Source organism: Falco rusticolus, chromosome 3, assembly GCF_015220075.1.
Source record: "Falco rusticolus isolate bFalRus1 chromosome 3, bFalRus1.pri, whole genome shotgun sequence".
In the NCBI taxonomy this organism is placed as follows: domain Eukaryota; kingdom Metazoa; phylum Chordata; class Aves; order Falconiformes; family Falconidae; genus Falco; species Falco rusticolus.
In genome coordinates this window covers 19,423,983-19,443,294 of record NC_051189.1, presented here as the reverse complement: position 1 = coordinate 19,443,294, position 19,312 = coordinate 19,423,983, and positions in this window count along the sequence as shown.

Here is a 19,312-nt window from a genome sequence, read left to right as displayed (position 1 = left end):
AATTCCCCCAAGCCTATGACCTTGAAGAACACAAGCTTGGACCTCTTCAAAGAATGGAAGGGGCAAGGGAAGACATAGGGAGATAATCTATCTCAATGAATTTAAGGTAAAAGGAATGAGACCACAGATGCCAAATAGCGTTTTCATCAAACACCTCTGATATGAAGCTGCAGCACAGGAGTATCTAAGGTACCATGCAGGTCCCTGCTTTTAGGATCAGAGAATATTTCATGGGGTTTTTGAGTACCGTTGTGTAGTAGCTGCTGGTAAATAAGCTCTCTCTAAGGAGACTTTCCTTAAAGGATGCAGAGAGAAGCAACAGTCTGTTGCTTATTGCGAAAGAGAAATGAAAGTGCACATTTTAGAAAGCTAGAACTTTCTCAGAAAATATGCACAGCAAGTGCTTCACTGAAGTCCTGACACTGCTTCTGTCCTACTGAATGCCTGGAAATAACCCAAAGTGACACAGGTCTTGAAGTAATTATTGATATATACAGGATCTGTCCATTCAGGTGGTTGTGATTTCTCTGGCTGTGTACATTGGTTATAGCCCCTGATGTGAGTGAAGTTATGCCACTATAAAATGCTGTCATAAAATGCAGTTGTAAAACACAGCTGTAAAAGGTGAGAGAGGCAGAGCCAGTGATTGCAGAAATCTGTGCCCTTCATAGAAAGTTAAAGAAAAAAGTACTGGATAATCACTAGACCGGTGTCGTCTTTCTCTTCGGCTTCCAAAACGAGATGATGACAATGCTGACTCCTGTTGCACTTTCTCTAATCATTGTATTTTTGCATTTGCTTGATAACTTTAAGCAAAGATTGATATTCATCATTTTCCTATCTGAATTTGAAAAAAGAAAGAGAGCTTGAAACTCAGCTAGCTTGTTTGTTCCAGTTTTACATATATACTGTGAAACTACTCTCCCAATGCATCTCACACTCCATTGCCAGGCTGTCCAGTTTGTACAGAAAGGCTTCCTAGGTCTTGTCTGTGGTAACGGTGAACCACAAGTTCTCAAACTGAGGTGCAAATAGCTCATTGCTCTTTTCAGTCTTACAAAAAGAAAAACTTCAAAGGGAGAGCATGTTGTATTTCTTCTTAGCTGTATTTTGTACCATTGGTCGTGATTCATTGGTCTTTGTTGAGACACAAAACCATCAGAAGCCAAAGCAAATCTGATGTATTGAAATCAGTAAACAGCAAAGGAAAGTATTTAATTTTTTTTTAGAAGTTGAGTTCAGCATGACTATTCCTCTTTCTCCCACTGGATTAAGTGTCTTTTCATCCCTTACCGTGTTTATCTAAACTCCCTTCTAACCTGAGCATCTCAGAATCTACTGTATTTATCCTTAAGGTGCTCCTGGAAAGAGTAGTGCTGTTCTCATTTCACAGGTGGGTGACTCAGACATAGACACTAAGCATTGCTTGCTGAAGGCCTTGCACAGGGGATCTGTGGTGGAGCAAGAAAAGGAAACCTGTTTTTTTCAAGTGAGATGTCAGTGCTGTGCTCAGCAGCCTGTACTGCTGGCTGCACTGAGCAGGAAGGGGAGCCGTATAGCGTGGATTGTATGTGACCTGTTCCACTTCTGTCTCTGTCATGGCAGGATTACTCTGGCAATTAGTAACACGGGGTTAAAAGGTAGAATGATGCTTTGTGAACGATTATGAGTCAAAGGGAGGTTTAACATGCCAAATTGTCATTCCTAGATCAAACATTGTAGTTTCTGGGTGTTCTGACCTTGAATTTTGATTATCCAATTGTAAATAGGCTACGCAGAGTTCCTGCTTGAGGTGTTGATCTACTTGCTTCATTTTAATAGAGGAAACAGCTCACCAGGATCTGCAGGTTTCAGCTGCTTCCTCCTATACAATGTGTTTCAGCCCCAAATTCTTGGCGTTAGCAAAGTATTACCTGTCATAAGCCTGCCAGGGCACAGGTTTTTTTTCAGTTCAGAAACTTGAGCTAAGTTTTGGCAACTAACTTGTCAAGCTATCTTTCAAGGGAACACAATGATCAAGTCAGATTATGTCTAGGTGTGGTTTTAACACCTTTCTTGCTGTGGCATTATTGCAAATATCTATAAGGATTCTGGATTTTGGGGACAAAATATTAATACGCTTATGTCCAGCATATTCAGTATCAGACTTAACTGTGCCTGGCTCCAGAGGGGCTCCTCATGCAAGGACTCAGCCTGTGGGATCCATGCCTGATTGCAGCATTACTAGTAATTTAAAAGAATTACTGAATATTTTAATCTCATCCACAAACCTTTTCCTGGTCATCTCAGCAAGGTGTGGCCTATGTCACTGGACCCAGTGGTGTGGCACAAGAAAAAGCAGACCAGAAAAAGTCCAGAGGCGTTCCTTGCAGCGAAAAGCATCCTTCTGCACTCCTCTCTCTGCAGGGCTGGGACCTCACGCAGACCCCTTGCCCTGTAGAAAAGTGCTGGGGCTTCCTAGTGATGCGATTCCATGCTTGGGTAGTTCTACTCGCAGTGCCCATGAATGATTGCCTTTTAATATTACTTTATTACGGGTGTCATTTTAGGTTCAATAAGATTTATGAGACAAACCGATGAGGCAAAAAGTGTTTTGTTTCTATAAACACTTTGCTGCCTCTTTTTTGTCCCACACAAAGATCATAGCCATTTTTCTTTGTGATTACTTCTCAAGTGGAAAACATACTTCAGCATAAATTAATAGTGTAATTGATGATATCATAGATCTTACTGTTCCCAACTTGCATGACCTGGAAGTATTTCCAGACTCCTGGGTCCAGGTGAACATCGCAGCTAGGTCACAGCCACAGTAAGACCTAAACACACATCTTCTCCCTGCCTTTTCCCTGTATTTGGAAAGAAAGGGAGCTGCAGCATGATCTGGACAGGCTGGACAACCCAGAAAGCAATGTGGTGTATTGGGTATGATTCACTGTTCAGTCACACTAATGGGCACAGATGGGCTCAAGATGGTTCCACCAAGATAACATACAAAGTTATGGCAAATGGGGAAATGGAGTGGGAAGCCTACTGATTAGAAAAGGAGATTAAGACTATAGTGCTTGGTTGTATTTGTCCCCTGTATAAAATCTGGCATTGAATCTAGCACTTTACTCCTTAATATACCTGTTTTTCAAACTAAATAACTTGGCCTGGGGTCTGAAGCCCTGGGAAACCTGTAGGGCCAGCTCAGAGCCTTGGGCTGTTAGAATAAGAGGCAAGGTGAATCATCAGCAGATGCTTTAACCCAAGACTCTGGAGCAGAGGAGAACGGGAAGTGTTCTCCACTTCCCAGGTCCACTCCCCAACTTGGTACCAGCTCTAAGAGTTGGAAGAAGGCCAGGAGTAGTTCTCTTCCTCTCCATTCCCTGGCTCCAATCACCATGGGCCCTGGATGAGCTGGGGGACAAAAAGGAAGACTCGGACAGAAATGCCATCTGAGTTCTGAGACATGCTCGACCTACCCAAAGCAGTGACAGCTGTTCCTGGGCCAAGTCCAAGGTTCAGTCCTTGACCTACAGTAAAAGGTAAATCTATCCAGTAATTAAGTTGTCAAACAACAAGCCCGAGTTTTAGCTGGAGCAAATGTTCTTAGAAAAAGACAGAGCTACCTTAGAAATTTCATGATGAACGAGAGGCCAAATTTTTCATCTAGTTATATAAATGCAACTTCTTTTGAGGTCCAGTCGCCAGTGAGGAATTTCACTAATGGAAGTAGGAACAGAATTTTCCCTTAGAGAGGGAATAGAGCTGACCTTTGAAACACGGTATTACAAATTCCTTGGCCTTGTGTCATTTGCTTTTTCTCCCAAGGATCCTGCTGCTGGGATAAGTTACTGCTGGAATAGCTGCTGCCAATAAGGGAAAAATAGCCTTCGTGGCCATGGCAGACTTAGAAAGTGTGAAGAATCCAAGATAAAAATCCAGCCCTTGTAGAATCTCATTATTCTGGGGGACCTGACTCATGGGTTGTGGATGCTTTAGGGCTGGCAATGCTGGACAGGGTATGTGAGGTGCCACATCACATAGAACTCCCAAGATGAAGAGCTGCTACAATATCACCAAGTCATAGAATCATAGATTCATTTAGGCTGGAAAAGACTTTTAAGATCATCGAGTCCAATAACCCGGGACCACCAAGTCCACCACTAAACCATGTCCCTAAGTGCCACATCTAGGCATTTTTTAAACACCTCCAGGGGTGGTGATTCCACCACCTCCCTGGGCAGCCTGTTCCAATGCTTGACCACCCTTTCAGTGAAGAAATTATTCCCAATATCCAATCTAAACCTCCCCTGGTGCACCTTGAGGCCATTTCCTCTTGCCCCATCACTTGTTACTTGGGAAAAGAGACCGACCCCCACCTGCCTACAGCCCCCTCTCGGGGAGCTGCAGAGAGCGACAAGGTCCCCCCTCAGCCTCCTTTTCTCCAGGCTGAACACCCCCAGCTCCCTCAGCCGCTCCCCATCAGACTTGTGCCCCAGCCCCTTCCCCAGCCCCGTTGCCCATCTCTGGATACGCTCCAGGCCCTCCGTGTCCCTCCTGCAGTGAGGGGCCCAGAACCGAACACGGGTCTCTCAGAGATGCGGGCACCTCAGCTGGCCGAAGCGATACCAGGAGGGGAGACCCCTGGGGCATTCCCCTCCCTCCCGCTCCCCGCGGCGGTGACGCGGCAGCCCCGCTCCGGAGGGCGCGTTACCCGCCGCCCGTGGCGAGGCCAGCCGGCACCAGCAGATGGCGCCACAACCGCGGGTTGCGCCGCGGCCGGCCCGTGCCTCAGCCCGCCACTCCCCGCAGCTCCCCCGGCTGCCCTGAAGGGACCCGCCGTACCTGCTGTCGTTCCACTGCCAGCAGGCCTGGCGCCTCCGGGCGGCCTCCATGCATTACCGATTTCATATCCCTCAGGAACGACCCCAGGACACCACTACAGAGCAAAGTCCCTTTCCTGAGGAGCTGAGGCAGCTGGAGGCGATTGCCTTCCCTCTTCTCCCTGCAGGACACAGTGGGCTTTATTGACCTCTATAAATCATTTGTGACTGAAATCCATGGAGCTCCAATAGGCTGGAGGAGCAGAAAGCAGCCTTTGAGCCTTAAGGGGATTTTGGAGGGACTTCTTTTCCCTAGGGAGTTATAAATGTTAACCAAGTCAACTCATCTAAAATGGCCACCAAACCAGCTCACACCACAGGGTCACTGCAGATCACACCAGGCTGTCTCAGGCGGTCAGATTCTGTGCAGGACTTCACCAAACTGCGTTGGCTCAAAGGTGGCAGATAAACTGCAATATAGATAAAGCCCGGGCAATGAATCTAGGAAAAAATTATCTATATCAGACTTGGAACTGAGAGTTACAACTGAGGAAAGAGATCTCTGAGCCACTGCTGATGGTTCTCTGAAATCATGAGCTCAGTATGCCATGGCAAACAAAGCGCAACAAAATGTTGGAACTTGTAAGAAAGTTATTAAGAACAGGACAGAGGGTGTAATGTTGCTGCTGCATTAAAAATAAAAAAAAAAAACCAAAAACTGGTGCATTCTTGTAGTAGATTTAAAGGGCAGCAAAAAAGGTTGAGGTGTCGAAGCTGCTGCCTTACGAAGCCTGAAAACACTGGCACTCTGCTCCAGATCGAAGGAGGCGATGGAGTGATGTAATTGTGATTTATAGTACGATGAATGTGCTGGTTAAAACAAGCATACAACTGTTGCTTACAGGAACCTGGTATGGGATCTAGGGGGTGCTTGAGGCAACTAGAAAAGATTCATTTAAAAGAAATAAAAGATAGTACTTGCTTGCACAGTGGGTAGTGAACCTCTGGAGCTTGCCAACACAGGAGCTTCTGGAGGCAGACGGTATTAGCATGTTCAAAAAGGGATTAGACACATTAATAGGTTTTTATGCTTAAAGGATGAGGCAGGAACATACTGTCTTGTATCCCTAATCCAACAGTTGTAAATTAGGGGAACTAACTGTGACTAGTTAGGGAAACTAGTTGTGACCAGGGGAAAGGGCTGTAATAACAACCAGCCTCACATGTTCTTCCTAAACAGCATATCCTCTTGGCACCGTTGGAAACAGGGCAGCGGGCTGGACGGCTCATTGCTGGGGCCCACAGGCCATCTCTTACATGCAGCTTGTGACTTCTTGCAAACAGCAAAGTTCCCCTGCCTCACCTACACTCTCAGTCCTTGCTGCCTCACTGAAATGCTGAGTTCACCCCGAGGCTGACACCTGAGGCCTGCCGATAGTTTAAAATCAAGCCAGCCAAAATAAGATTTTTTAGGAAAAGGTACAACTTGTATGTCCTAGCATAAACAGAGCTGCTTGATTCAGTACAAATGAATAACAGTGTTGGCTCCTGGTCCTTCACAAGGCAATGGAAGAACAAGAGGTAAAATCAGGTCATGCTTTTATACACCATTTTGGGAACAGTAAATGGATAAATACAAGATGCCAGAGTCAGCTGAGAAAGTCCTACCTTAGCCTTTAGTACTGCTCTTCAGACTTTCCCCAAACACATTTTTTCAGCAGTGACAAGCTGAAAGCCAACTGTCAAAATGAAGTATACGTACAAGGTTATTGAAAAAGAAGATTCACAAAATTTTCTAATTATCTCCTAGATACTTTCTGTCCTGTTTTTTTTCTTCCCCAGTTCATTACATTTTCTCCCACTGTTCTGTGAGGGCTGGGCTGCCAGGATGCACATGCTCATGCATGCAAACACACACACGCACACTACCTCATCTCACTCACAGTTTTCATCATCTAATTCCCTTCCCAGTCTCTCATAGCATCCTGGTTCAACCATTCCCTCTGCTCCATTTTTTTTTTTCAATACCATCCTAGTTTTCTCAGTGTAGTGTTTTCAGTCCCACTGTGCCTTGCTGGTGTTTTATCCCTGCCTCTTCTCACAGTCCTCATGCCATTTTTTATTCTTCCCTGTTGTCAGCCTTAACCAACTCATTGCTTGTGCTAGATGGAAGACAGCGATGTAGTCCTCTGAGTGTCTTGAGCAGGGCTGTGGGACTTCAGGCAAGCGAGGAGTTACACTCCTCTGCTGGGCATGCCACTAGTGCTGAGTGTTGAGCGAGGGGCCCGGAGGTGGTCAGGTGCCTGCCTTTCCCTCACAAAACACACAGCAGCTTAGTAATATGGTTAGTTACAGGATTTTTTTTTTGCTATAGGTGAAGCAGTTTTTCCCAGTTGCTCTATTGGAAAGGATGGAATGACTTCTGATGAAACCTTTCCCAGACAGTTCAGCAGAAAACAAGCAACCAGCATGCAGAATGTCAGCCTCATTGGTTTAAAATCTAGCAAATCATAAGCAACTGAAAAAGCCTTTCAAAGGAAAGTGTTAAGTTTCCTTAATGGCAGGCAAGGCTTCCTGCTCTAGCCATAGCATCTTTAACCCTTCACACCAAACGTGTCCCTCTGACACCAAAGGAAGGCTGCCTTTTTAGGAAAAAATTTCAGCTGTATGATCATCGCTGAAAAATGCTTGTATTGTTATGACCAAATTTTCTCAATTACAGTCTAAATGACATTTTCCTGAAGTAAATGAGAATGCGGTTTGCTTTTCAGACTGTCTGAGTGAGAGAAGTATTTGCCACTTTTAAAGTCCCCTCCTTCGCTGAGCATATGTACCGCTTTCCTGGAGGTCTGAAGCTGAGGACCTCTTTTCCTTCTGCTGTAGGGCAGTGCTCTTGGCTTTCCCAGCTGTGCCAGCTCATGTCAGTTGGTCTTTAACAAAGGTTCTTTTGTAACCTTTATGCTTTATTTTTCTTTACCCAGCAGCCTCCGTGATGGTAAGGGAAAACTCTGATGATAACACCAGTAGCTCTCTGAGAGAGGTACAAGCATATGGGGACAGGTGGAAGGAACAGACTTCCAGCACCTTGTTTCAGACAGGTTCACAATAACACGCTTCCCTCAGAGTATCTTTTACTTGAATATGCATTAAAGGGTAGCAAGCAGCCATATTCCATATAACTCTGGGTATTCAGCACAGAGGCTGCACAGCTTCCTGGATTGCCTTTGACAGGAGTCAAAGCTGACCTGGAAAGCTTTCCATTTTCCAGCCTCTGGCTTTAGCAGTAATGTCACGTAAATCCAAAGGGAGACAAGTGACCTTCTAGCTCATGCTATTGTGCTAGTAACACACATAAACAAAGCCTGTAGCTAGAGGGGGAAGAATTTCACCGAAAACAAGGTCTGCAAAGTCCTTTTCTTTTTACCTTTTTGTATAACACTCCTGTGATAAAAGCTGTCCCCTGAGTGGCTTGTTCTTCTTTCATCTAAGGGGTTTAAACTCCCTTCTCCCGCTGTCAAAAGAGATCCCTAAACACCACACCCTCATCAAGGCTGAAACTCCTCCCAAACACACAGGCTGAAGTTGTTCCATAATGAATAAAGGGGTGTTACATTCACATGGCAAGAGCCATCAATAAACTTCAGGTGACGACCATTTTCCCATCGTGTCCTTGCCTTCCATTACCAAACAGCTACAGAATACCCCTGACAGGCTACAGGTTAAAATTTTGATAGCTGTAGAACATGATCAAATTTTTGGACTATGATATCATTACAGGCGCCCATAGCTACTATCAGCCTGGATGAATTTCCCACTCTTCTCACAGCAACGTGGTGTGCTGAGATCTGTCCCCAGGTGCAGTCTCAGGTGAGCCTGTTTCCGACAGCAATTTTGGATGTCCCCAGCCTGGCTGCATGCCCCATCCTGGCCCACTGGCCCCACCGAGGGTACCTGTCCTGGAGGGATCTGGCAGCTCTCTCATGGACGTGGGCAGGGTGTACTGAGCAGCACATCCAACAGAAAGGGGAAAAAAGGATTTAAAGTATTTCCTATCTTTAGCATTTAAAAAATACCGACTGTTCCAGTGTAATAGTGTGCCCCTTGTGGCTTACTTTACAGCTCAGTCCAGCTCTCTCCTTTGATGTTTTGCCCACATTATAATAAACTTCACCAAAGAAAAGGAAAACAGCTTGTCTCTGTGAGAGCCATGAACGAATGAGTTGGAAATGTGAACTGAACTGAAGCTGTACCGTGTTTTTTTCAGCTGTAGATTCTTTTATATAAAGTGGCTTAAAAGGATACTGTAAAATTCAACCAAAGAGAGTGATGGTCAGCCTCTCTGGAATTTGCCTGGGTAGAAAATGTTGTGTTTATGAGCAGTTTTGGTAAATTACTAAATTTTAGTAACTGCAGAAATGGGAAAAATACTTTCTTCAGAGCTAGGTGTCTAAGTTTTTTCTTCTCTCCAGACCCCTGGTTTCAACTAGTTTCAGTATCAAAGAAACCAAACTGAAATATGAAAAATGTGACTTCTGGGAAATAATCAGTTGTGGGAAGAGCAGAACTCAGGTCTGAGAACTGTAATTGGAAAATAATAATTTCTCTAAGACTCACTAAAATGTATGGCTAAATCCCCAGTGCCCTTTAAGTTAAAAGGGAAGTGTTCTGTCTAATCTATCCTGAACAGCAGGAGATTTTTTTCCTCTCACTCTGTTCATTCATTTCTGTTTGTATCATTCCTGGAAAGGGACTTCTTTTTTAGATATCTTCTAATTTTGTGGTGGGGATTGTGGATTTTGGCAAAGTGCCAAAGTTGAAAGACTTTCAAGACTGAAAGTTTCTAAGAAAGAAATTATGTCAGATAGACTCTCTTACCTCATATGACACTTGGCCTGAGATTTACTGCTGCTTTTTTCTAGGATACTGGAAGAAAGCTATGCTGCCACTAGGAGAGCAGACTGTAGTTCATCTTTCAAGTACTCCTTCACAGGTTTTATCCACAAAGGAACAGAAAACTTTACCAAGAAAGTGTAGTGCATCAGCGGTAGCAACATGCCACATGAGTTAAATTTGGGGCATATTTTTTAAACCATGTATGTGATGTGAAAGTCTAAAAATCCCGTTGCTTTTTTAAGTCAGGAAGGGCCAGCTCCCCAGAGGCCTGCATTATGACTACTGTGCACGTTGCCATACCTAAATATGGGTGCTCAGCACTCAAACTGGAGTTTCCTGACTTGATTCTGAATGAGAGGGCAGGTAAGGTGTCTCAGTGCATGGCAAGGAGACACTGCCGTACTTATAGCTAATTTGCATTTCATTTTCAAGGTGCCATGTGACAAAATACACTGGAAAAGGGTCCAGGAGACGAGGAAGCATGTTATCAAATGACTTAAAAGGCAATTGCTGCTAATTATGCTTCCCTTTCAATTCCTATGTTGAACAGCCCTGTGCAGTATTTCACTTTAATCTCAAGGGGAGTTCCTATAGCACAAGGCACTGTGCTCGCCATAGTGCTTTACTCTCATCACAGCCCTGGTTGCAAGCAAGGACAGTGCATATATTGCTATGCCCGGGGCAACGGTCCCCACGCCCTCACTGACATCCATCAGTGATGCTGAGGTGCAGCTTAGTAGGCAATACCCTGGTTTGCTCTCCCTGTTGGCATCTGGTCTAGCTTTTGAATTTCATGTGGTTTTGAGCAGTACTGGAAGACCTGGAGTGGAGAACCATGCTAAATGAGGCAAGCTCTTCCCTCAAGCTCTTGCAGAACGCACCAGCAGAGAATTACATTGTAATGTGCAACAATGTGTGGGATATACTCGCAGCCATCCCTTATGGGGAACAATTCTTTCAAGACAAGACCCCAACTCGGAGGCTACCTGCAGTGAGTTGTAAGACCTGCTGTGAGTAGTTTGACACTACCAAGCAAGGCACAAGCTATTTATTCACCTTCTTCACTTAATAAGGACATGCTGTTGTATATACTGAACTCATGCCTGCCCCGTTGCTCTGTGGATGGACTCTATTTGTTGACTCACTAGGAAGAAGACCATGAAATACGGAAGGACTATCTTGGAGGATGTCTGCGTGCTCTCTGACCTCATGGGGATGAGAAGAAGCTCCTTCCATAGAGTGTGCTGCATTCTATCGCTGACACCACATTGCTCTTTTGCAGAGTATTCAGTGATGATCCCAGTAGTGATCCTTTCGTGATTTTTAGTTGAGCAAAATTCCCATTGTACAGTCAGCCTTTAGACATTTCAGGGGAAAATCTTTTATTATTAGGGACAGAAATTGGGTATGCAAATCCATTCATTAATATACTCTGGCTTTTCCAAAGCATCTCCCCATGTAGTTTAATCAGAAGCCACGTGAGGGAAAGAGGGCTAGAAAAGTGCATTTCCGTAAGGGTTTTATGATTTTTCTGCTCTAAGGCTCAGCACTTATATGATGTAAATCTCTGCAATATCACATCACTCTGGAATGCCAAAAAGGTGTCATTCATGGTCACTTTGACTCTCTGATGCTCCAGGACACTGAGTGTCCCAGAATGAAAAGCAGAACTGAGATGCCAATGGCAAAGGCTCCAGCACAGGTGTCTCAGGAAGGCTACAGTCGTGCCTCTGCAAGAAGTCTTCCTGATGAAGCTAAGTACAAGTCGGTTTGGCTAGCAGGTGTGAAATTTCACCACAGAAATATATGCAGGAATAAAATGCAAGCCTCTGGCAAGTCATTTTTGTATAATTTCCTTGCCAAGTGCTCACACTGGCGCTTACACCAACAACTCTGCATGCAAGTCGGTACAAAACTGACTCCCAGTTCCAATATCATTCCGTCCCCACATGGCTTTTGCTGAAATCACCTTACACTTCACGGTTCCTTAGTATTAAGCACAGTAGTTACAGCTGACAAAACCTAAGATCTGTAGAGGCCCTAAGCTAAAACACCAGACCAGATCTACACAAACTGAACCAACGCTGCCCAGGAGCGGTGACTCTCCCAGCACATCATCACAGCACGCGTGGGTGTTCCCCTTGCAGGGTGGGTCTGAGCTGGGACTGGAAGAGGGTCAGGATTTGCTATTTGGTCAAAAGCAATGTTCCAGAGGGCTGCTAAGAAAGGTACCAGATGTGTCCTACATGGATAGCGTAGCTAAGGACTTCAAAACCAAGAGACAGCAGGACACAGTGTCCAATAGCCTCACACGAAGTCCTTGGCATTTGCTAATGTCTTTAGAGGGTACTGTGAAGAAAATCATCTAGGGAAGTAGATTGATGGCAAGAGGCTATCACTTACAGTTTATTTTTCAGTAAGGTTTCATCCTCCATCCTATTCCTGTGCCTAAAGAGTTTAATTTTTATTTTTTTTAATTTGAGTGCTTAGCCAGTATTTGGAGCCACAAAGGTCATTCCCTTAGAATAAGAAATCGTTAATAAGATTCAAGTATGCACTTAGAAAAATAAAGTGTATTTATAAGAAAGCTTTTAAAAATGTATTTTCACTAAACTCACAAATGAACCACAGCAGCCAACTACCCTCACCAAAATCTGCCCCACAGCAAGCTCTGCACTCAAAAGCCTGCACCTCTGCCTCTTTCCTCCTCTCCTGCCCTTTACTACTCGTGGCCCAGTGACTAGCTGCCTGTCTCAAATGTGCCAGTTACACTTCTACTGCCTTCAAAATGCAACATCTCAAAGAGCCTGTCTGACACGTGCAAGGTGCAGTTCTCAGTCTCCTCCCCTGCTAGTTATCGCCATGGGCCCCTGGGGTCTTGCTTGGGTCCACTCTGCCTTACCATTTGCAGTGTCACTCAAGGTGGACCCCGCACTGTGGGGGGCCACTTTGAGGGGGACACCGCTCCTACTGTCAGCCCTAAGCATACTAGGGGGAGAAAAGGCTATTGGTCCCCCTGCAAGAGTCTGGAGACTTCTGTCAAGGAGCCTGTGAAGTGTTATTTGATCCCTAGAGTCACAGAGTATGGATGCATGTCCTAAGTGTCTTGCCTCCAGGCTGATCATTTTGGAAAACAATCACAGCTTGGCTGGATTTTTAACACCTTTGTTAACAACTTAGTAGGATGATGGGACAGAGTGTACCCTCAGCAAGTTTGCACATGATACAAAACTGGGAGGACTGGCTGATGTCCCAGAGGATCACGTTACCATCTAGAGGGACCTGGACAGGCTGGACAGTTGGTCTGACAAGAGCCTCATGTGGTTCAACAAAGGGAAATGAAAAGTCCTGTCCCCAGGGAGGAATAATCCCAAGCACCTGTACACTCTGGTGGCCAACTGGCTGGAAAGCAAGCTATGCAGAAAAGACTCTGGGGGTCTTGGTGGACACCAAGGCATGCCCCATCATTGGAAGTGTTCAAGGTCTGGTTGGATGGGGCTTTGAGCAACCTGATCTAGTAAAGGATGTCCCTGCCCATGTCAGGGAGTGCTGGACTGCATGGTCTTAAAAGGTCCCTCCCAACCCAAAGTGTTCTATGGGTTTACGATTCTATGAGCCAACAATGATGTGCTCTTGCAGCAAAGAAGGTCAACAGCCTCCTGGACTGCACTGGGCAGAGCATTGCCAACAGGTTCAGGGAGGTGATCCTTCCCCTTTGGTCAGCCTTGGTGAGGCAGATCTTGGTACTGCTTCCAGTGCTGGGCTCTCCAGTACAAGAAAGACACGAACATATTGAAGTGAGTCCCAGTAAGGGGACATGAAGATGATTAAGGGCTTGGAGCATCTGGCACCCGGGGAGACAACAAGAGCTAGGACTGTTCAGCCAGGAGAAGAGAAGGTGCAAGGGGATTTCATCAATACCTGATGGGGAAAGTAAAAAACACAGAGCCATGCTCTTCTCAGCAGTGCCCAGTAACAGCACAAGAGGCAATGGACACAAACTGAAATACAATAATTCCATTATACAATAATTCCATTTAAAGTAAAAACCCTACTTTTTCCTAGTGTGAAAGTAGTCAAACACTGGAACAGATCACCCAGAGAAGCTCCATCCTTGGAGATATCCAAAACCCAGCTAGATACAGCCCTGAGCATCCTGCTCCAGCTGACCCTGCTTTAAGCAGGGTGGTTAGACCATGGATCCATAGTTCCCTACCAAGCTCAACTATTCCACGATTCTGTGACTTCGGCAGCATAGGCAAAGCAAACCTTGACAGCAGAAAGGCCTAAATGAGACCTGACTTACACTTAGATGGACTTCCTTCAGGCATCTAAGGAGCAGAGCAAGTTGCTTTGTCAGCTCAGTTGATTCTCCAGCAGCAAATCATCTTAACAGCAGTACTTGTGTAGCAGTGTCTCAAGGTAGGCACAACAGAATGAGAAGCCACTGCTCAGCACTTCAAGGCAAAAATTTTAAACTTGCTGAAGATGCTATGAATCACAGAAATACAGAATGGTTGAGGTGGGAGGGGACCTCCTGAGATTGTCTAGAGAATTCCTTTTCTCTGCACACTTGCAGCCAGTTCAACATGTTAGATGCACTGTATATGCACTGTCACAGGCAATGAGACTTGTCTCATCACAGCAAGATCCTCTCTGCAAAGCCCATGGACTGCTGGATGCAGCTTTGCGTCTGGACGCTAACAGAGATCTCCCAGCCATGTGTCCTACTGTTGCCCTCAGGCCGCTTTGCAAGTCATATTGATTTCAACTGATTCATCTTTCTTTGAGTATTTTTGGGGAGTTATTTCTCTCAGTTTTTCCAAATCTCTACCATGGAGGGGTTTTCCTCCCTTTTTTTGTCAAGTTGGGATTGTATCACTGATAATAATATATCTCTCCTGGTCTTTGATCAGATGGCTTTTCTTTATGTGTAAGCATTTAATCTTTTGCAGTAACTACAAAGTAAGTACTCAGAGGATTTGTGTTGATGTCCAATAAAGAAGTGGTGTTTAATGAAAGGAAAACACTGAACCACATTTTCTATATTCTGACTTCCAGGGAGTTAGGGCAACAGGAATGTTTAACCTTTTTCTTTAGTCATACGGAGTCTGATCCAGTTCTCCCTGAGGAACATCGTAGTCTTTCCACTGACTTTCATATGTCTGGAGCACATACACAGCGTACGCAGTGCATCTCCACCACATCAATAACTCATGGAATGCTCTTCTGACCTTTAAAGAGTATATGGTACATTTTATAGATATATATACCCACACGTATATAAAAGGAGTACAATTTTACTGCCATGGCTAGGCATAAAAGTAATCATTAGGAAGTCTTACCTTGTACCTTGTGCTTACTCCAATACTGAAGTCTACAGCAAAATATGAATGTGGAGGAATGAAGGGAAGCCATTATTACTTTTTCTATGAAAATGCTATTTTTATTAAAAGCAGAAGGTGAGCTGAAGGCACCAGTCCTCTTTAAAATAACTTGGGGTTTAGCATCAATAACGGAAATATATACACTGTGGCTGGGATATGTCTAGCACCTCTCCCATCTTTTCTGACTGTCCATAAATAAAAATTTTAAGGCCAATGAATATAATCAATGAATGATCTTAATATTCTGCTCTCAAATTGTTTCCATTTCACAGGAAGTTCAAGTTTCCTTCAGTAAATGGTTCATACTTTCCCATGCATTCTTACATTCTAGTAAAATCTATTTTATATGGATTAAGGCTTAGTTTATTTATTGGGGAAGAACAGGAATGCCACAGAATAATCAAGAATGTTATATTTTTAAGGTTACATTTCATAAAAATAAGTTAGCAACTTTTTTTTGCCTGCTGTTTTGCAGTGCATCACTGCTTTCAGTTTCTTGGGTAGATAGTGCTAATTTCCTAAACACAGGTTTAGACTAGCTGAAATGCAAGTCTGAGATCAGAAGTGATGACAAACCTTTGCAACCGCCAAGTCCCCCACCATTTTCCATGGAGCTCTGGAAGGGGCAGCAAGTCCCTGTGCAAGGATCAGACCCCAGTACTGGATCCTCGATTGCTCCAGGCAGGCAGAATTTACCAGCTGGTATCCCAAACAGTGGAAGTCTGGCACATTTTCCGGCTCTTTCATAGTGTCACAACCTGGAACCTCAAGAACTGAAAAACAGTGGGAAAACCAGGACATGTCAACTGCTCCTAATGAATCTGGTTTACTAGGTGTAAAGAAAAACATCACCTTTTTTTATAAAACCACGTAGTTATTTTTCTGAGAACAAATGTTCTCAACAAATTAAACACCTTCTACTTTACAAGGAACACAAACCTCTGTTCATTGTAAATACAGTATGTCCTGCTAAAATACTGAAAGAGTTAAAACCCTAAGTGTTCCTGCAGGAGTTAACTCTAAATATTAAAGAGCTGGAATTTTCCATGATCGTTTTATAAAAACTTCACCAGTATCTGTAATGAGCCCTTTATCACTAATTTACTTCAAATGCTTGCTGGCTTTTGGGTACTGGCTCTAGGAAAATCCTCCACTCACTCTTGCCATTTTCTTTCCACTAGTCTAGAGGAATGTTTGTTAACAGTCCTTCCTCACCTACTCACCATGTATCACAAATATGTAATACTTTATCCTGGATTCTGGTTAAGTGCTCAGTACACAAACTCCAAGCCATCAGCCAGGTGCTTGACAAGGCTGGAAGAGGAAACAAACAGCTCCCACCTATGGGTCCAGGGATTTAAAGCAGAGGTAGGGTGGGTGGTGGAGCCATTTACAACTGTCCCTTGGGTCCTGCCCTGGAAGAAGGATCTGCTGAATGGTCAGAGCTGGCAAAAGCCACTGGGAGAGGCAGCTATGGAAAAGTGCTTAAATTCATGTATCGCACAGGTTCCCTGGCCATGGACTTGTTGTGGAGGAGACAGGAAGATGGAACTAGTTACTGGAAAGTGTTCCAAAAATGCAGCAGGTGGAATACTTATTTTTTACATACACACACACACACATATATGCATACATATAACCCCAGCACTGTGGAAGCCTACTGCCAACATCTTAAACAAGGGAATTCCCAGTAAATATCCATCTGTTTTTACCCAGGATGTTTGGGAGACTGCAGATGACTTCCATGTCATCTGAATGCTGTCTCACTTCTGTCCCCAAGCAGGGAGGTGATCTTACCTGCACAAAGCACATCACTTCATGTTTTGTTCCTGGAAGACAGACCAGGGATATGGGTGAAGCAAAGCCACGCTTGGCTTGCTTACCCTAAACCTGGGGAAGATGACACTTTGGGGCAAAAAGAGGAGTATTCTTGTCATCCACTTCTGGGAATTTTCTTTAAGATTTCTCCCATTTTTTGTGACCTGGTCTAGTCCAAGAATAAGAAAGAAAGAAAGAAAGAAATGTGCTCCTTGGGACTATTTCAGTAATACCTAGCGATAAGTTGTCTCTGGCAGAGATTATTTCAGCAGGATCCAGAGAGGATTTAAAATCCAAACAGAGACAGGAAAGCAGCCCAGCACTCCATTTGAATTGGTGGCAGAATTAAGTCAAGTGTCTCAACAGCACCCGAGATCTTCCGCCAAATATTTCTAAGATGGCATTTTAAACTGGAATTATACGGTGGCTGCTCCTTTTGAGAGCCTGCAGGGACATAAAGGAGCATAAGCTACAGAGACGCTTTCCTGTACTGTTTCTCCAAACCTCAATAGTACGCAATGAAGGAGGAGAGAGCAGGGGAGGCATAACTGTCCTCTCAGCTCCTTGTTTGCTGGTAAAGGATCTATGGCAGTAGGTGCAGTCTCGACCCTGCTTCCAGGTTTTTGGCCATGAAAGTAAGTCAGAATGACAGGAGAATAAGCTTGCTACACACCCATAAGAGCTTGAGCAAATGGCTCCTGTTGCGGGATCCTTAGGGAAAGTGAAGTTATGGGCCAGCTCACAGCCTATGCCTAAAGGCAGAAGCTGGCTTTGCAGAGTTTTCTGTCATCATCTTTTCAAAATCTGGCTCCTGTTTTTGTGTCCAGGTAATGCATCTTGCAAATCTATCACACGTGCTGTGAAAGACAGATATAGGTGTGGTTGTACATGTGGATTTCTGCAGGTACAGCTGAAGGCATGCTGTCACTTCTGACTTTTTGCTCCCAACCCTGGCAGAACTCCTTCCAGCTACAGCCCATGTAATTTGAGGCATGAAAAACAGAGTCTCTAATTAAGAAAGCACTGAAAACACAGGTTTCTAGATTGGATGCTTATCAGTTATACACCAGGCTCCCTCTACCAGCAGAATCATGTTGCTAATCTATTTGTAGAACTTGATTTATGAAAATTAAGACGACAGCCAAATTATGTCAACTTATGGCAAAAAACATGTATTTTTATTTCAGTTCAGATTCCAAAAGGTTATTTTCTTTCTCATAAGACTATTTTTAATGGTAGAACATATGTGTACCCTACCTAGCCCTGCATGGAATGCCAGGACAGCTGAAAGCACTGCCATTATCTGATCCACCAAAAGGTCAAGCAAAAAAATACACGGTGCTCGCTGATATTTATTTGCCATTTCTAAACCTGGACAGAGCCAGGGTATCACAGTGATTTCTCTTAGCACTGTGTGCAGAAAACCATGTTTCCTATTCCATCTCTGTCTTCATATCTGCCTCAGTGTTAGCTGGAAGATCCTGGTGTCATCTGCTGGTAAACCGAATTCTGTTAAAACTACAAATATTAAATGAAATGAATCTTGACAGTCTACATTCTTACTGTTTCTTCTACCATTTCCTTAAACACAAAGCACTTGAGGTTGTGAATAGCCACAGACATATTTATTACATATATTCTGTTGTGTAAGAGAAGTCATAAGGCTGGGCTTTAGGCCAAACTCAACGCCCATCATCATTATTTACCCTCAGGAGTATTTCAGAGTTATTTCTGAGATAATTCATTGAATTCTTTTAGGTGAGAGAGTCCCAGGCTGTTTGCTCAGCTTTCAGGTGTATTCAAGGTAATGGACATCAGCCTTTTGGTGCACCCTTCCTCTGTGGTTTTCCCTCTGCAGTGATACCACGTGGCTGACAGCAGACAGAAAAGTCACCCACTGAAGAGGACAAATGAGGAAATCTTTCTTAGGACATCTGCCTGACACCCAGCGCTCAGATACATAGACTGCTGAAGCCTCCGTTCAAGTTTCCTACGTTTCATAAAGCCAGATGAAATCAAAAGCAGTGTACGTAGACAAAAATATGTGTAACCATATATACACATAAATATATAAGAATCTGTAGTTCTTGGAAGCACAGTGAGCTATAGGCTTGTTTCAAGACTGGATAGCAGAGGTATAATGTTGATGTAGGCATGAGAAGAACTCCTCTAAATACATGCTGCATCTGACCTTTTGGACCAAGGGAGATGTTACCAGAAAACCCATTTATAACAGACATTGGGAAGGGGAGGTACTCTAAGCTCTGTAATGTGTGTTATTTCAAAATTCCAGACCACTTTCCAATAGTAATGAAACAAGACCAGTGATGGCACCTGTGCATTTATTATTTTATCCACATACGTACATTTCTTTAGCTAGTCAAAGTAGTATTTTGTTAAATTAAT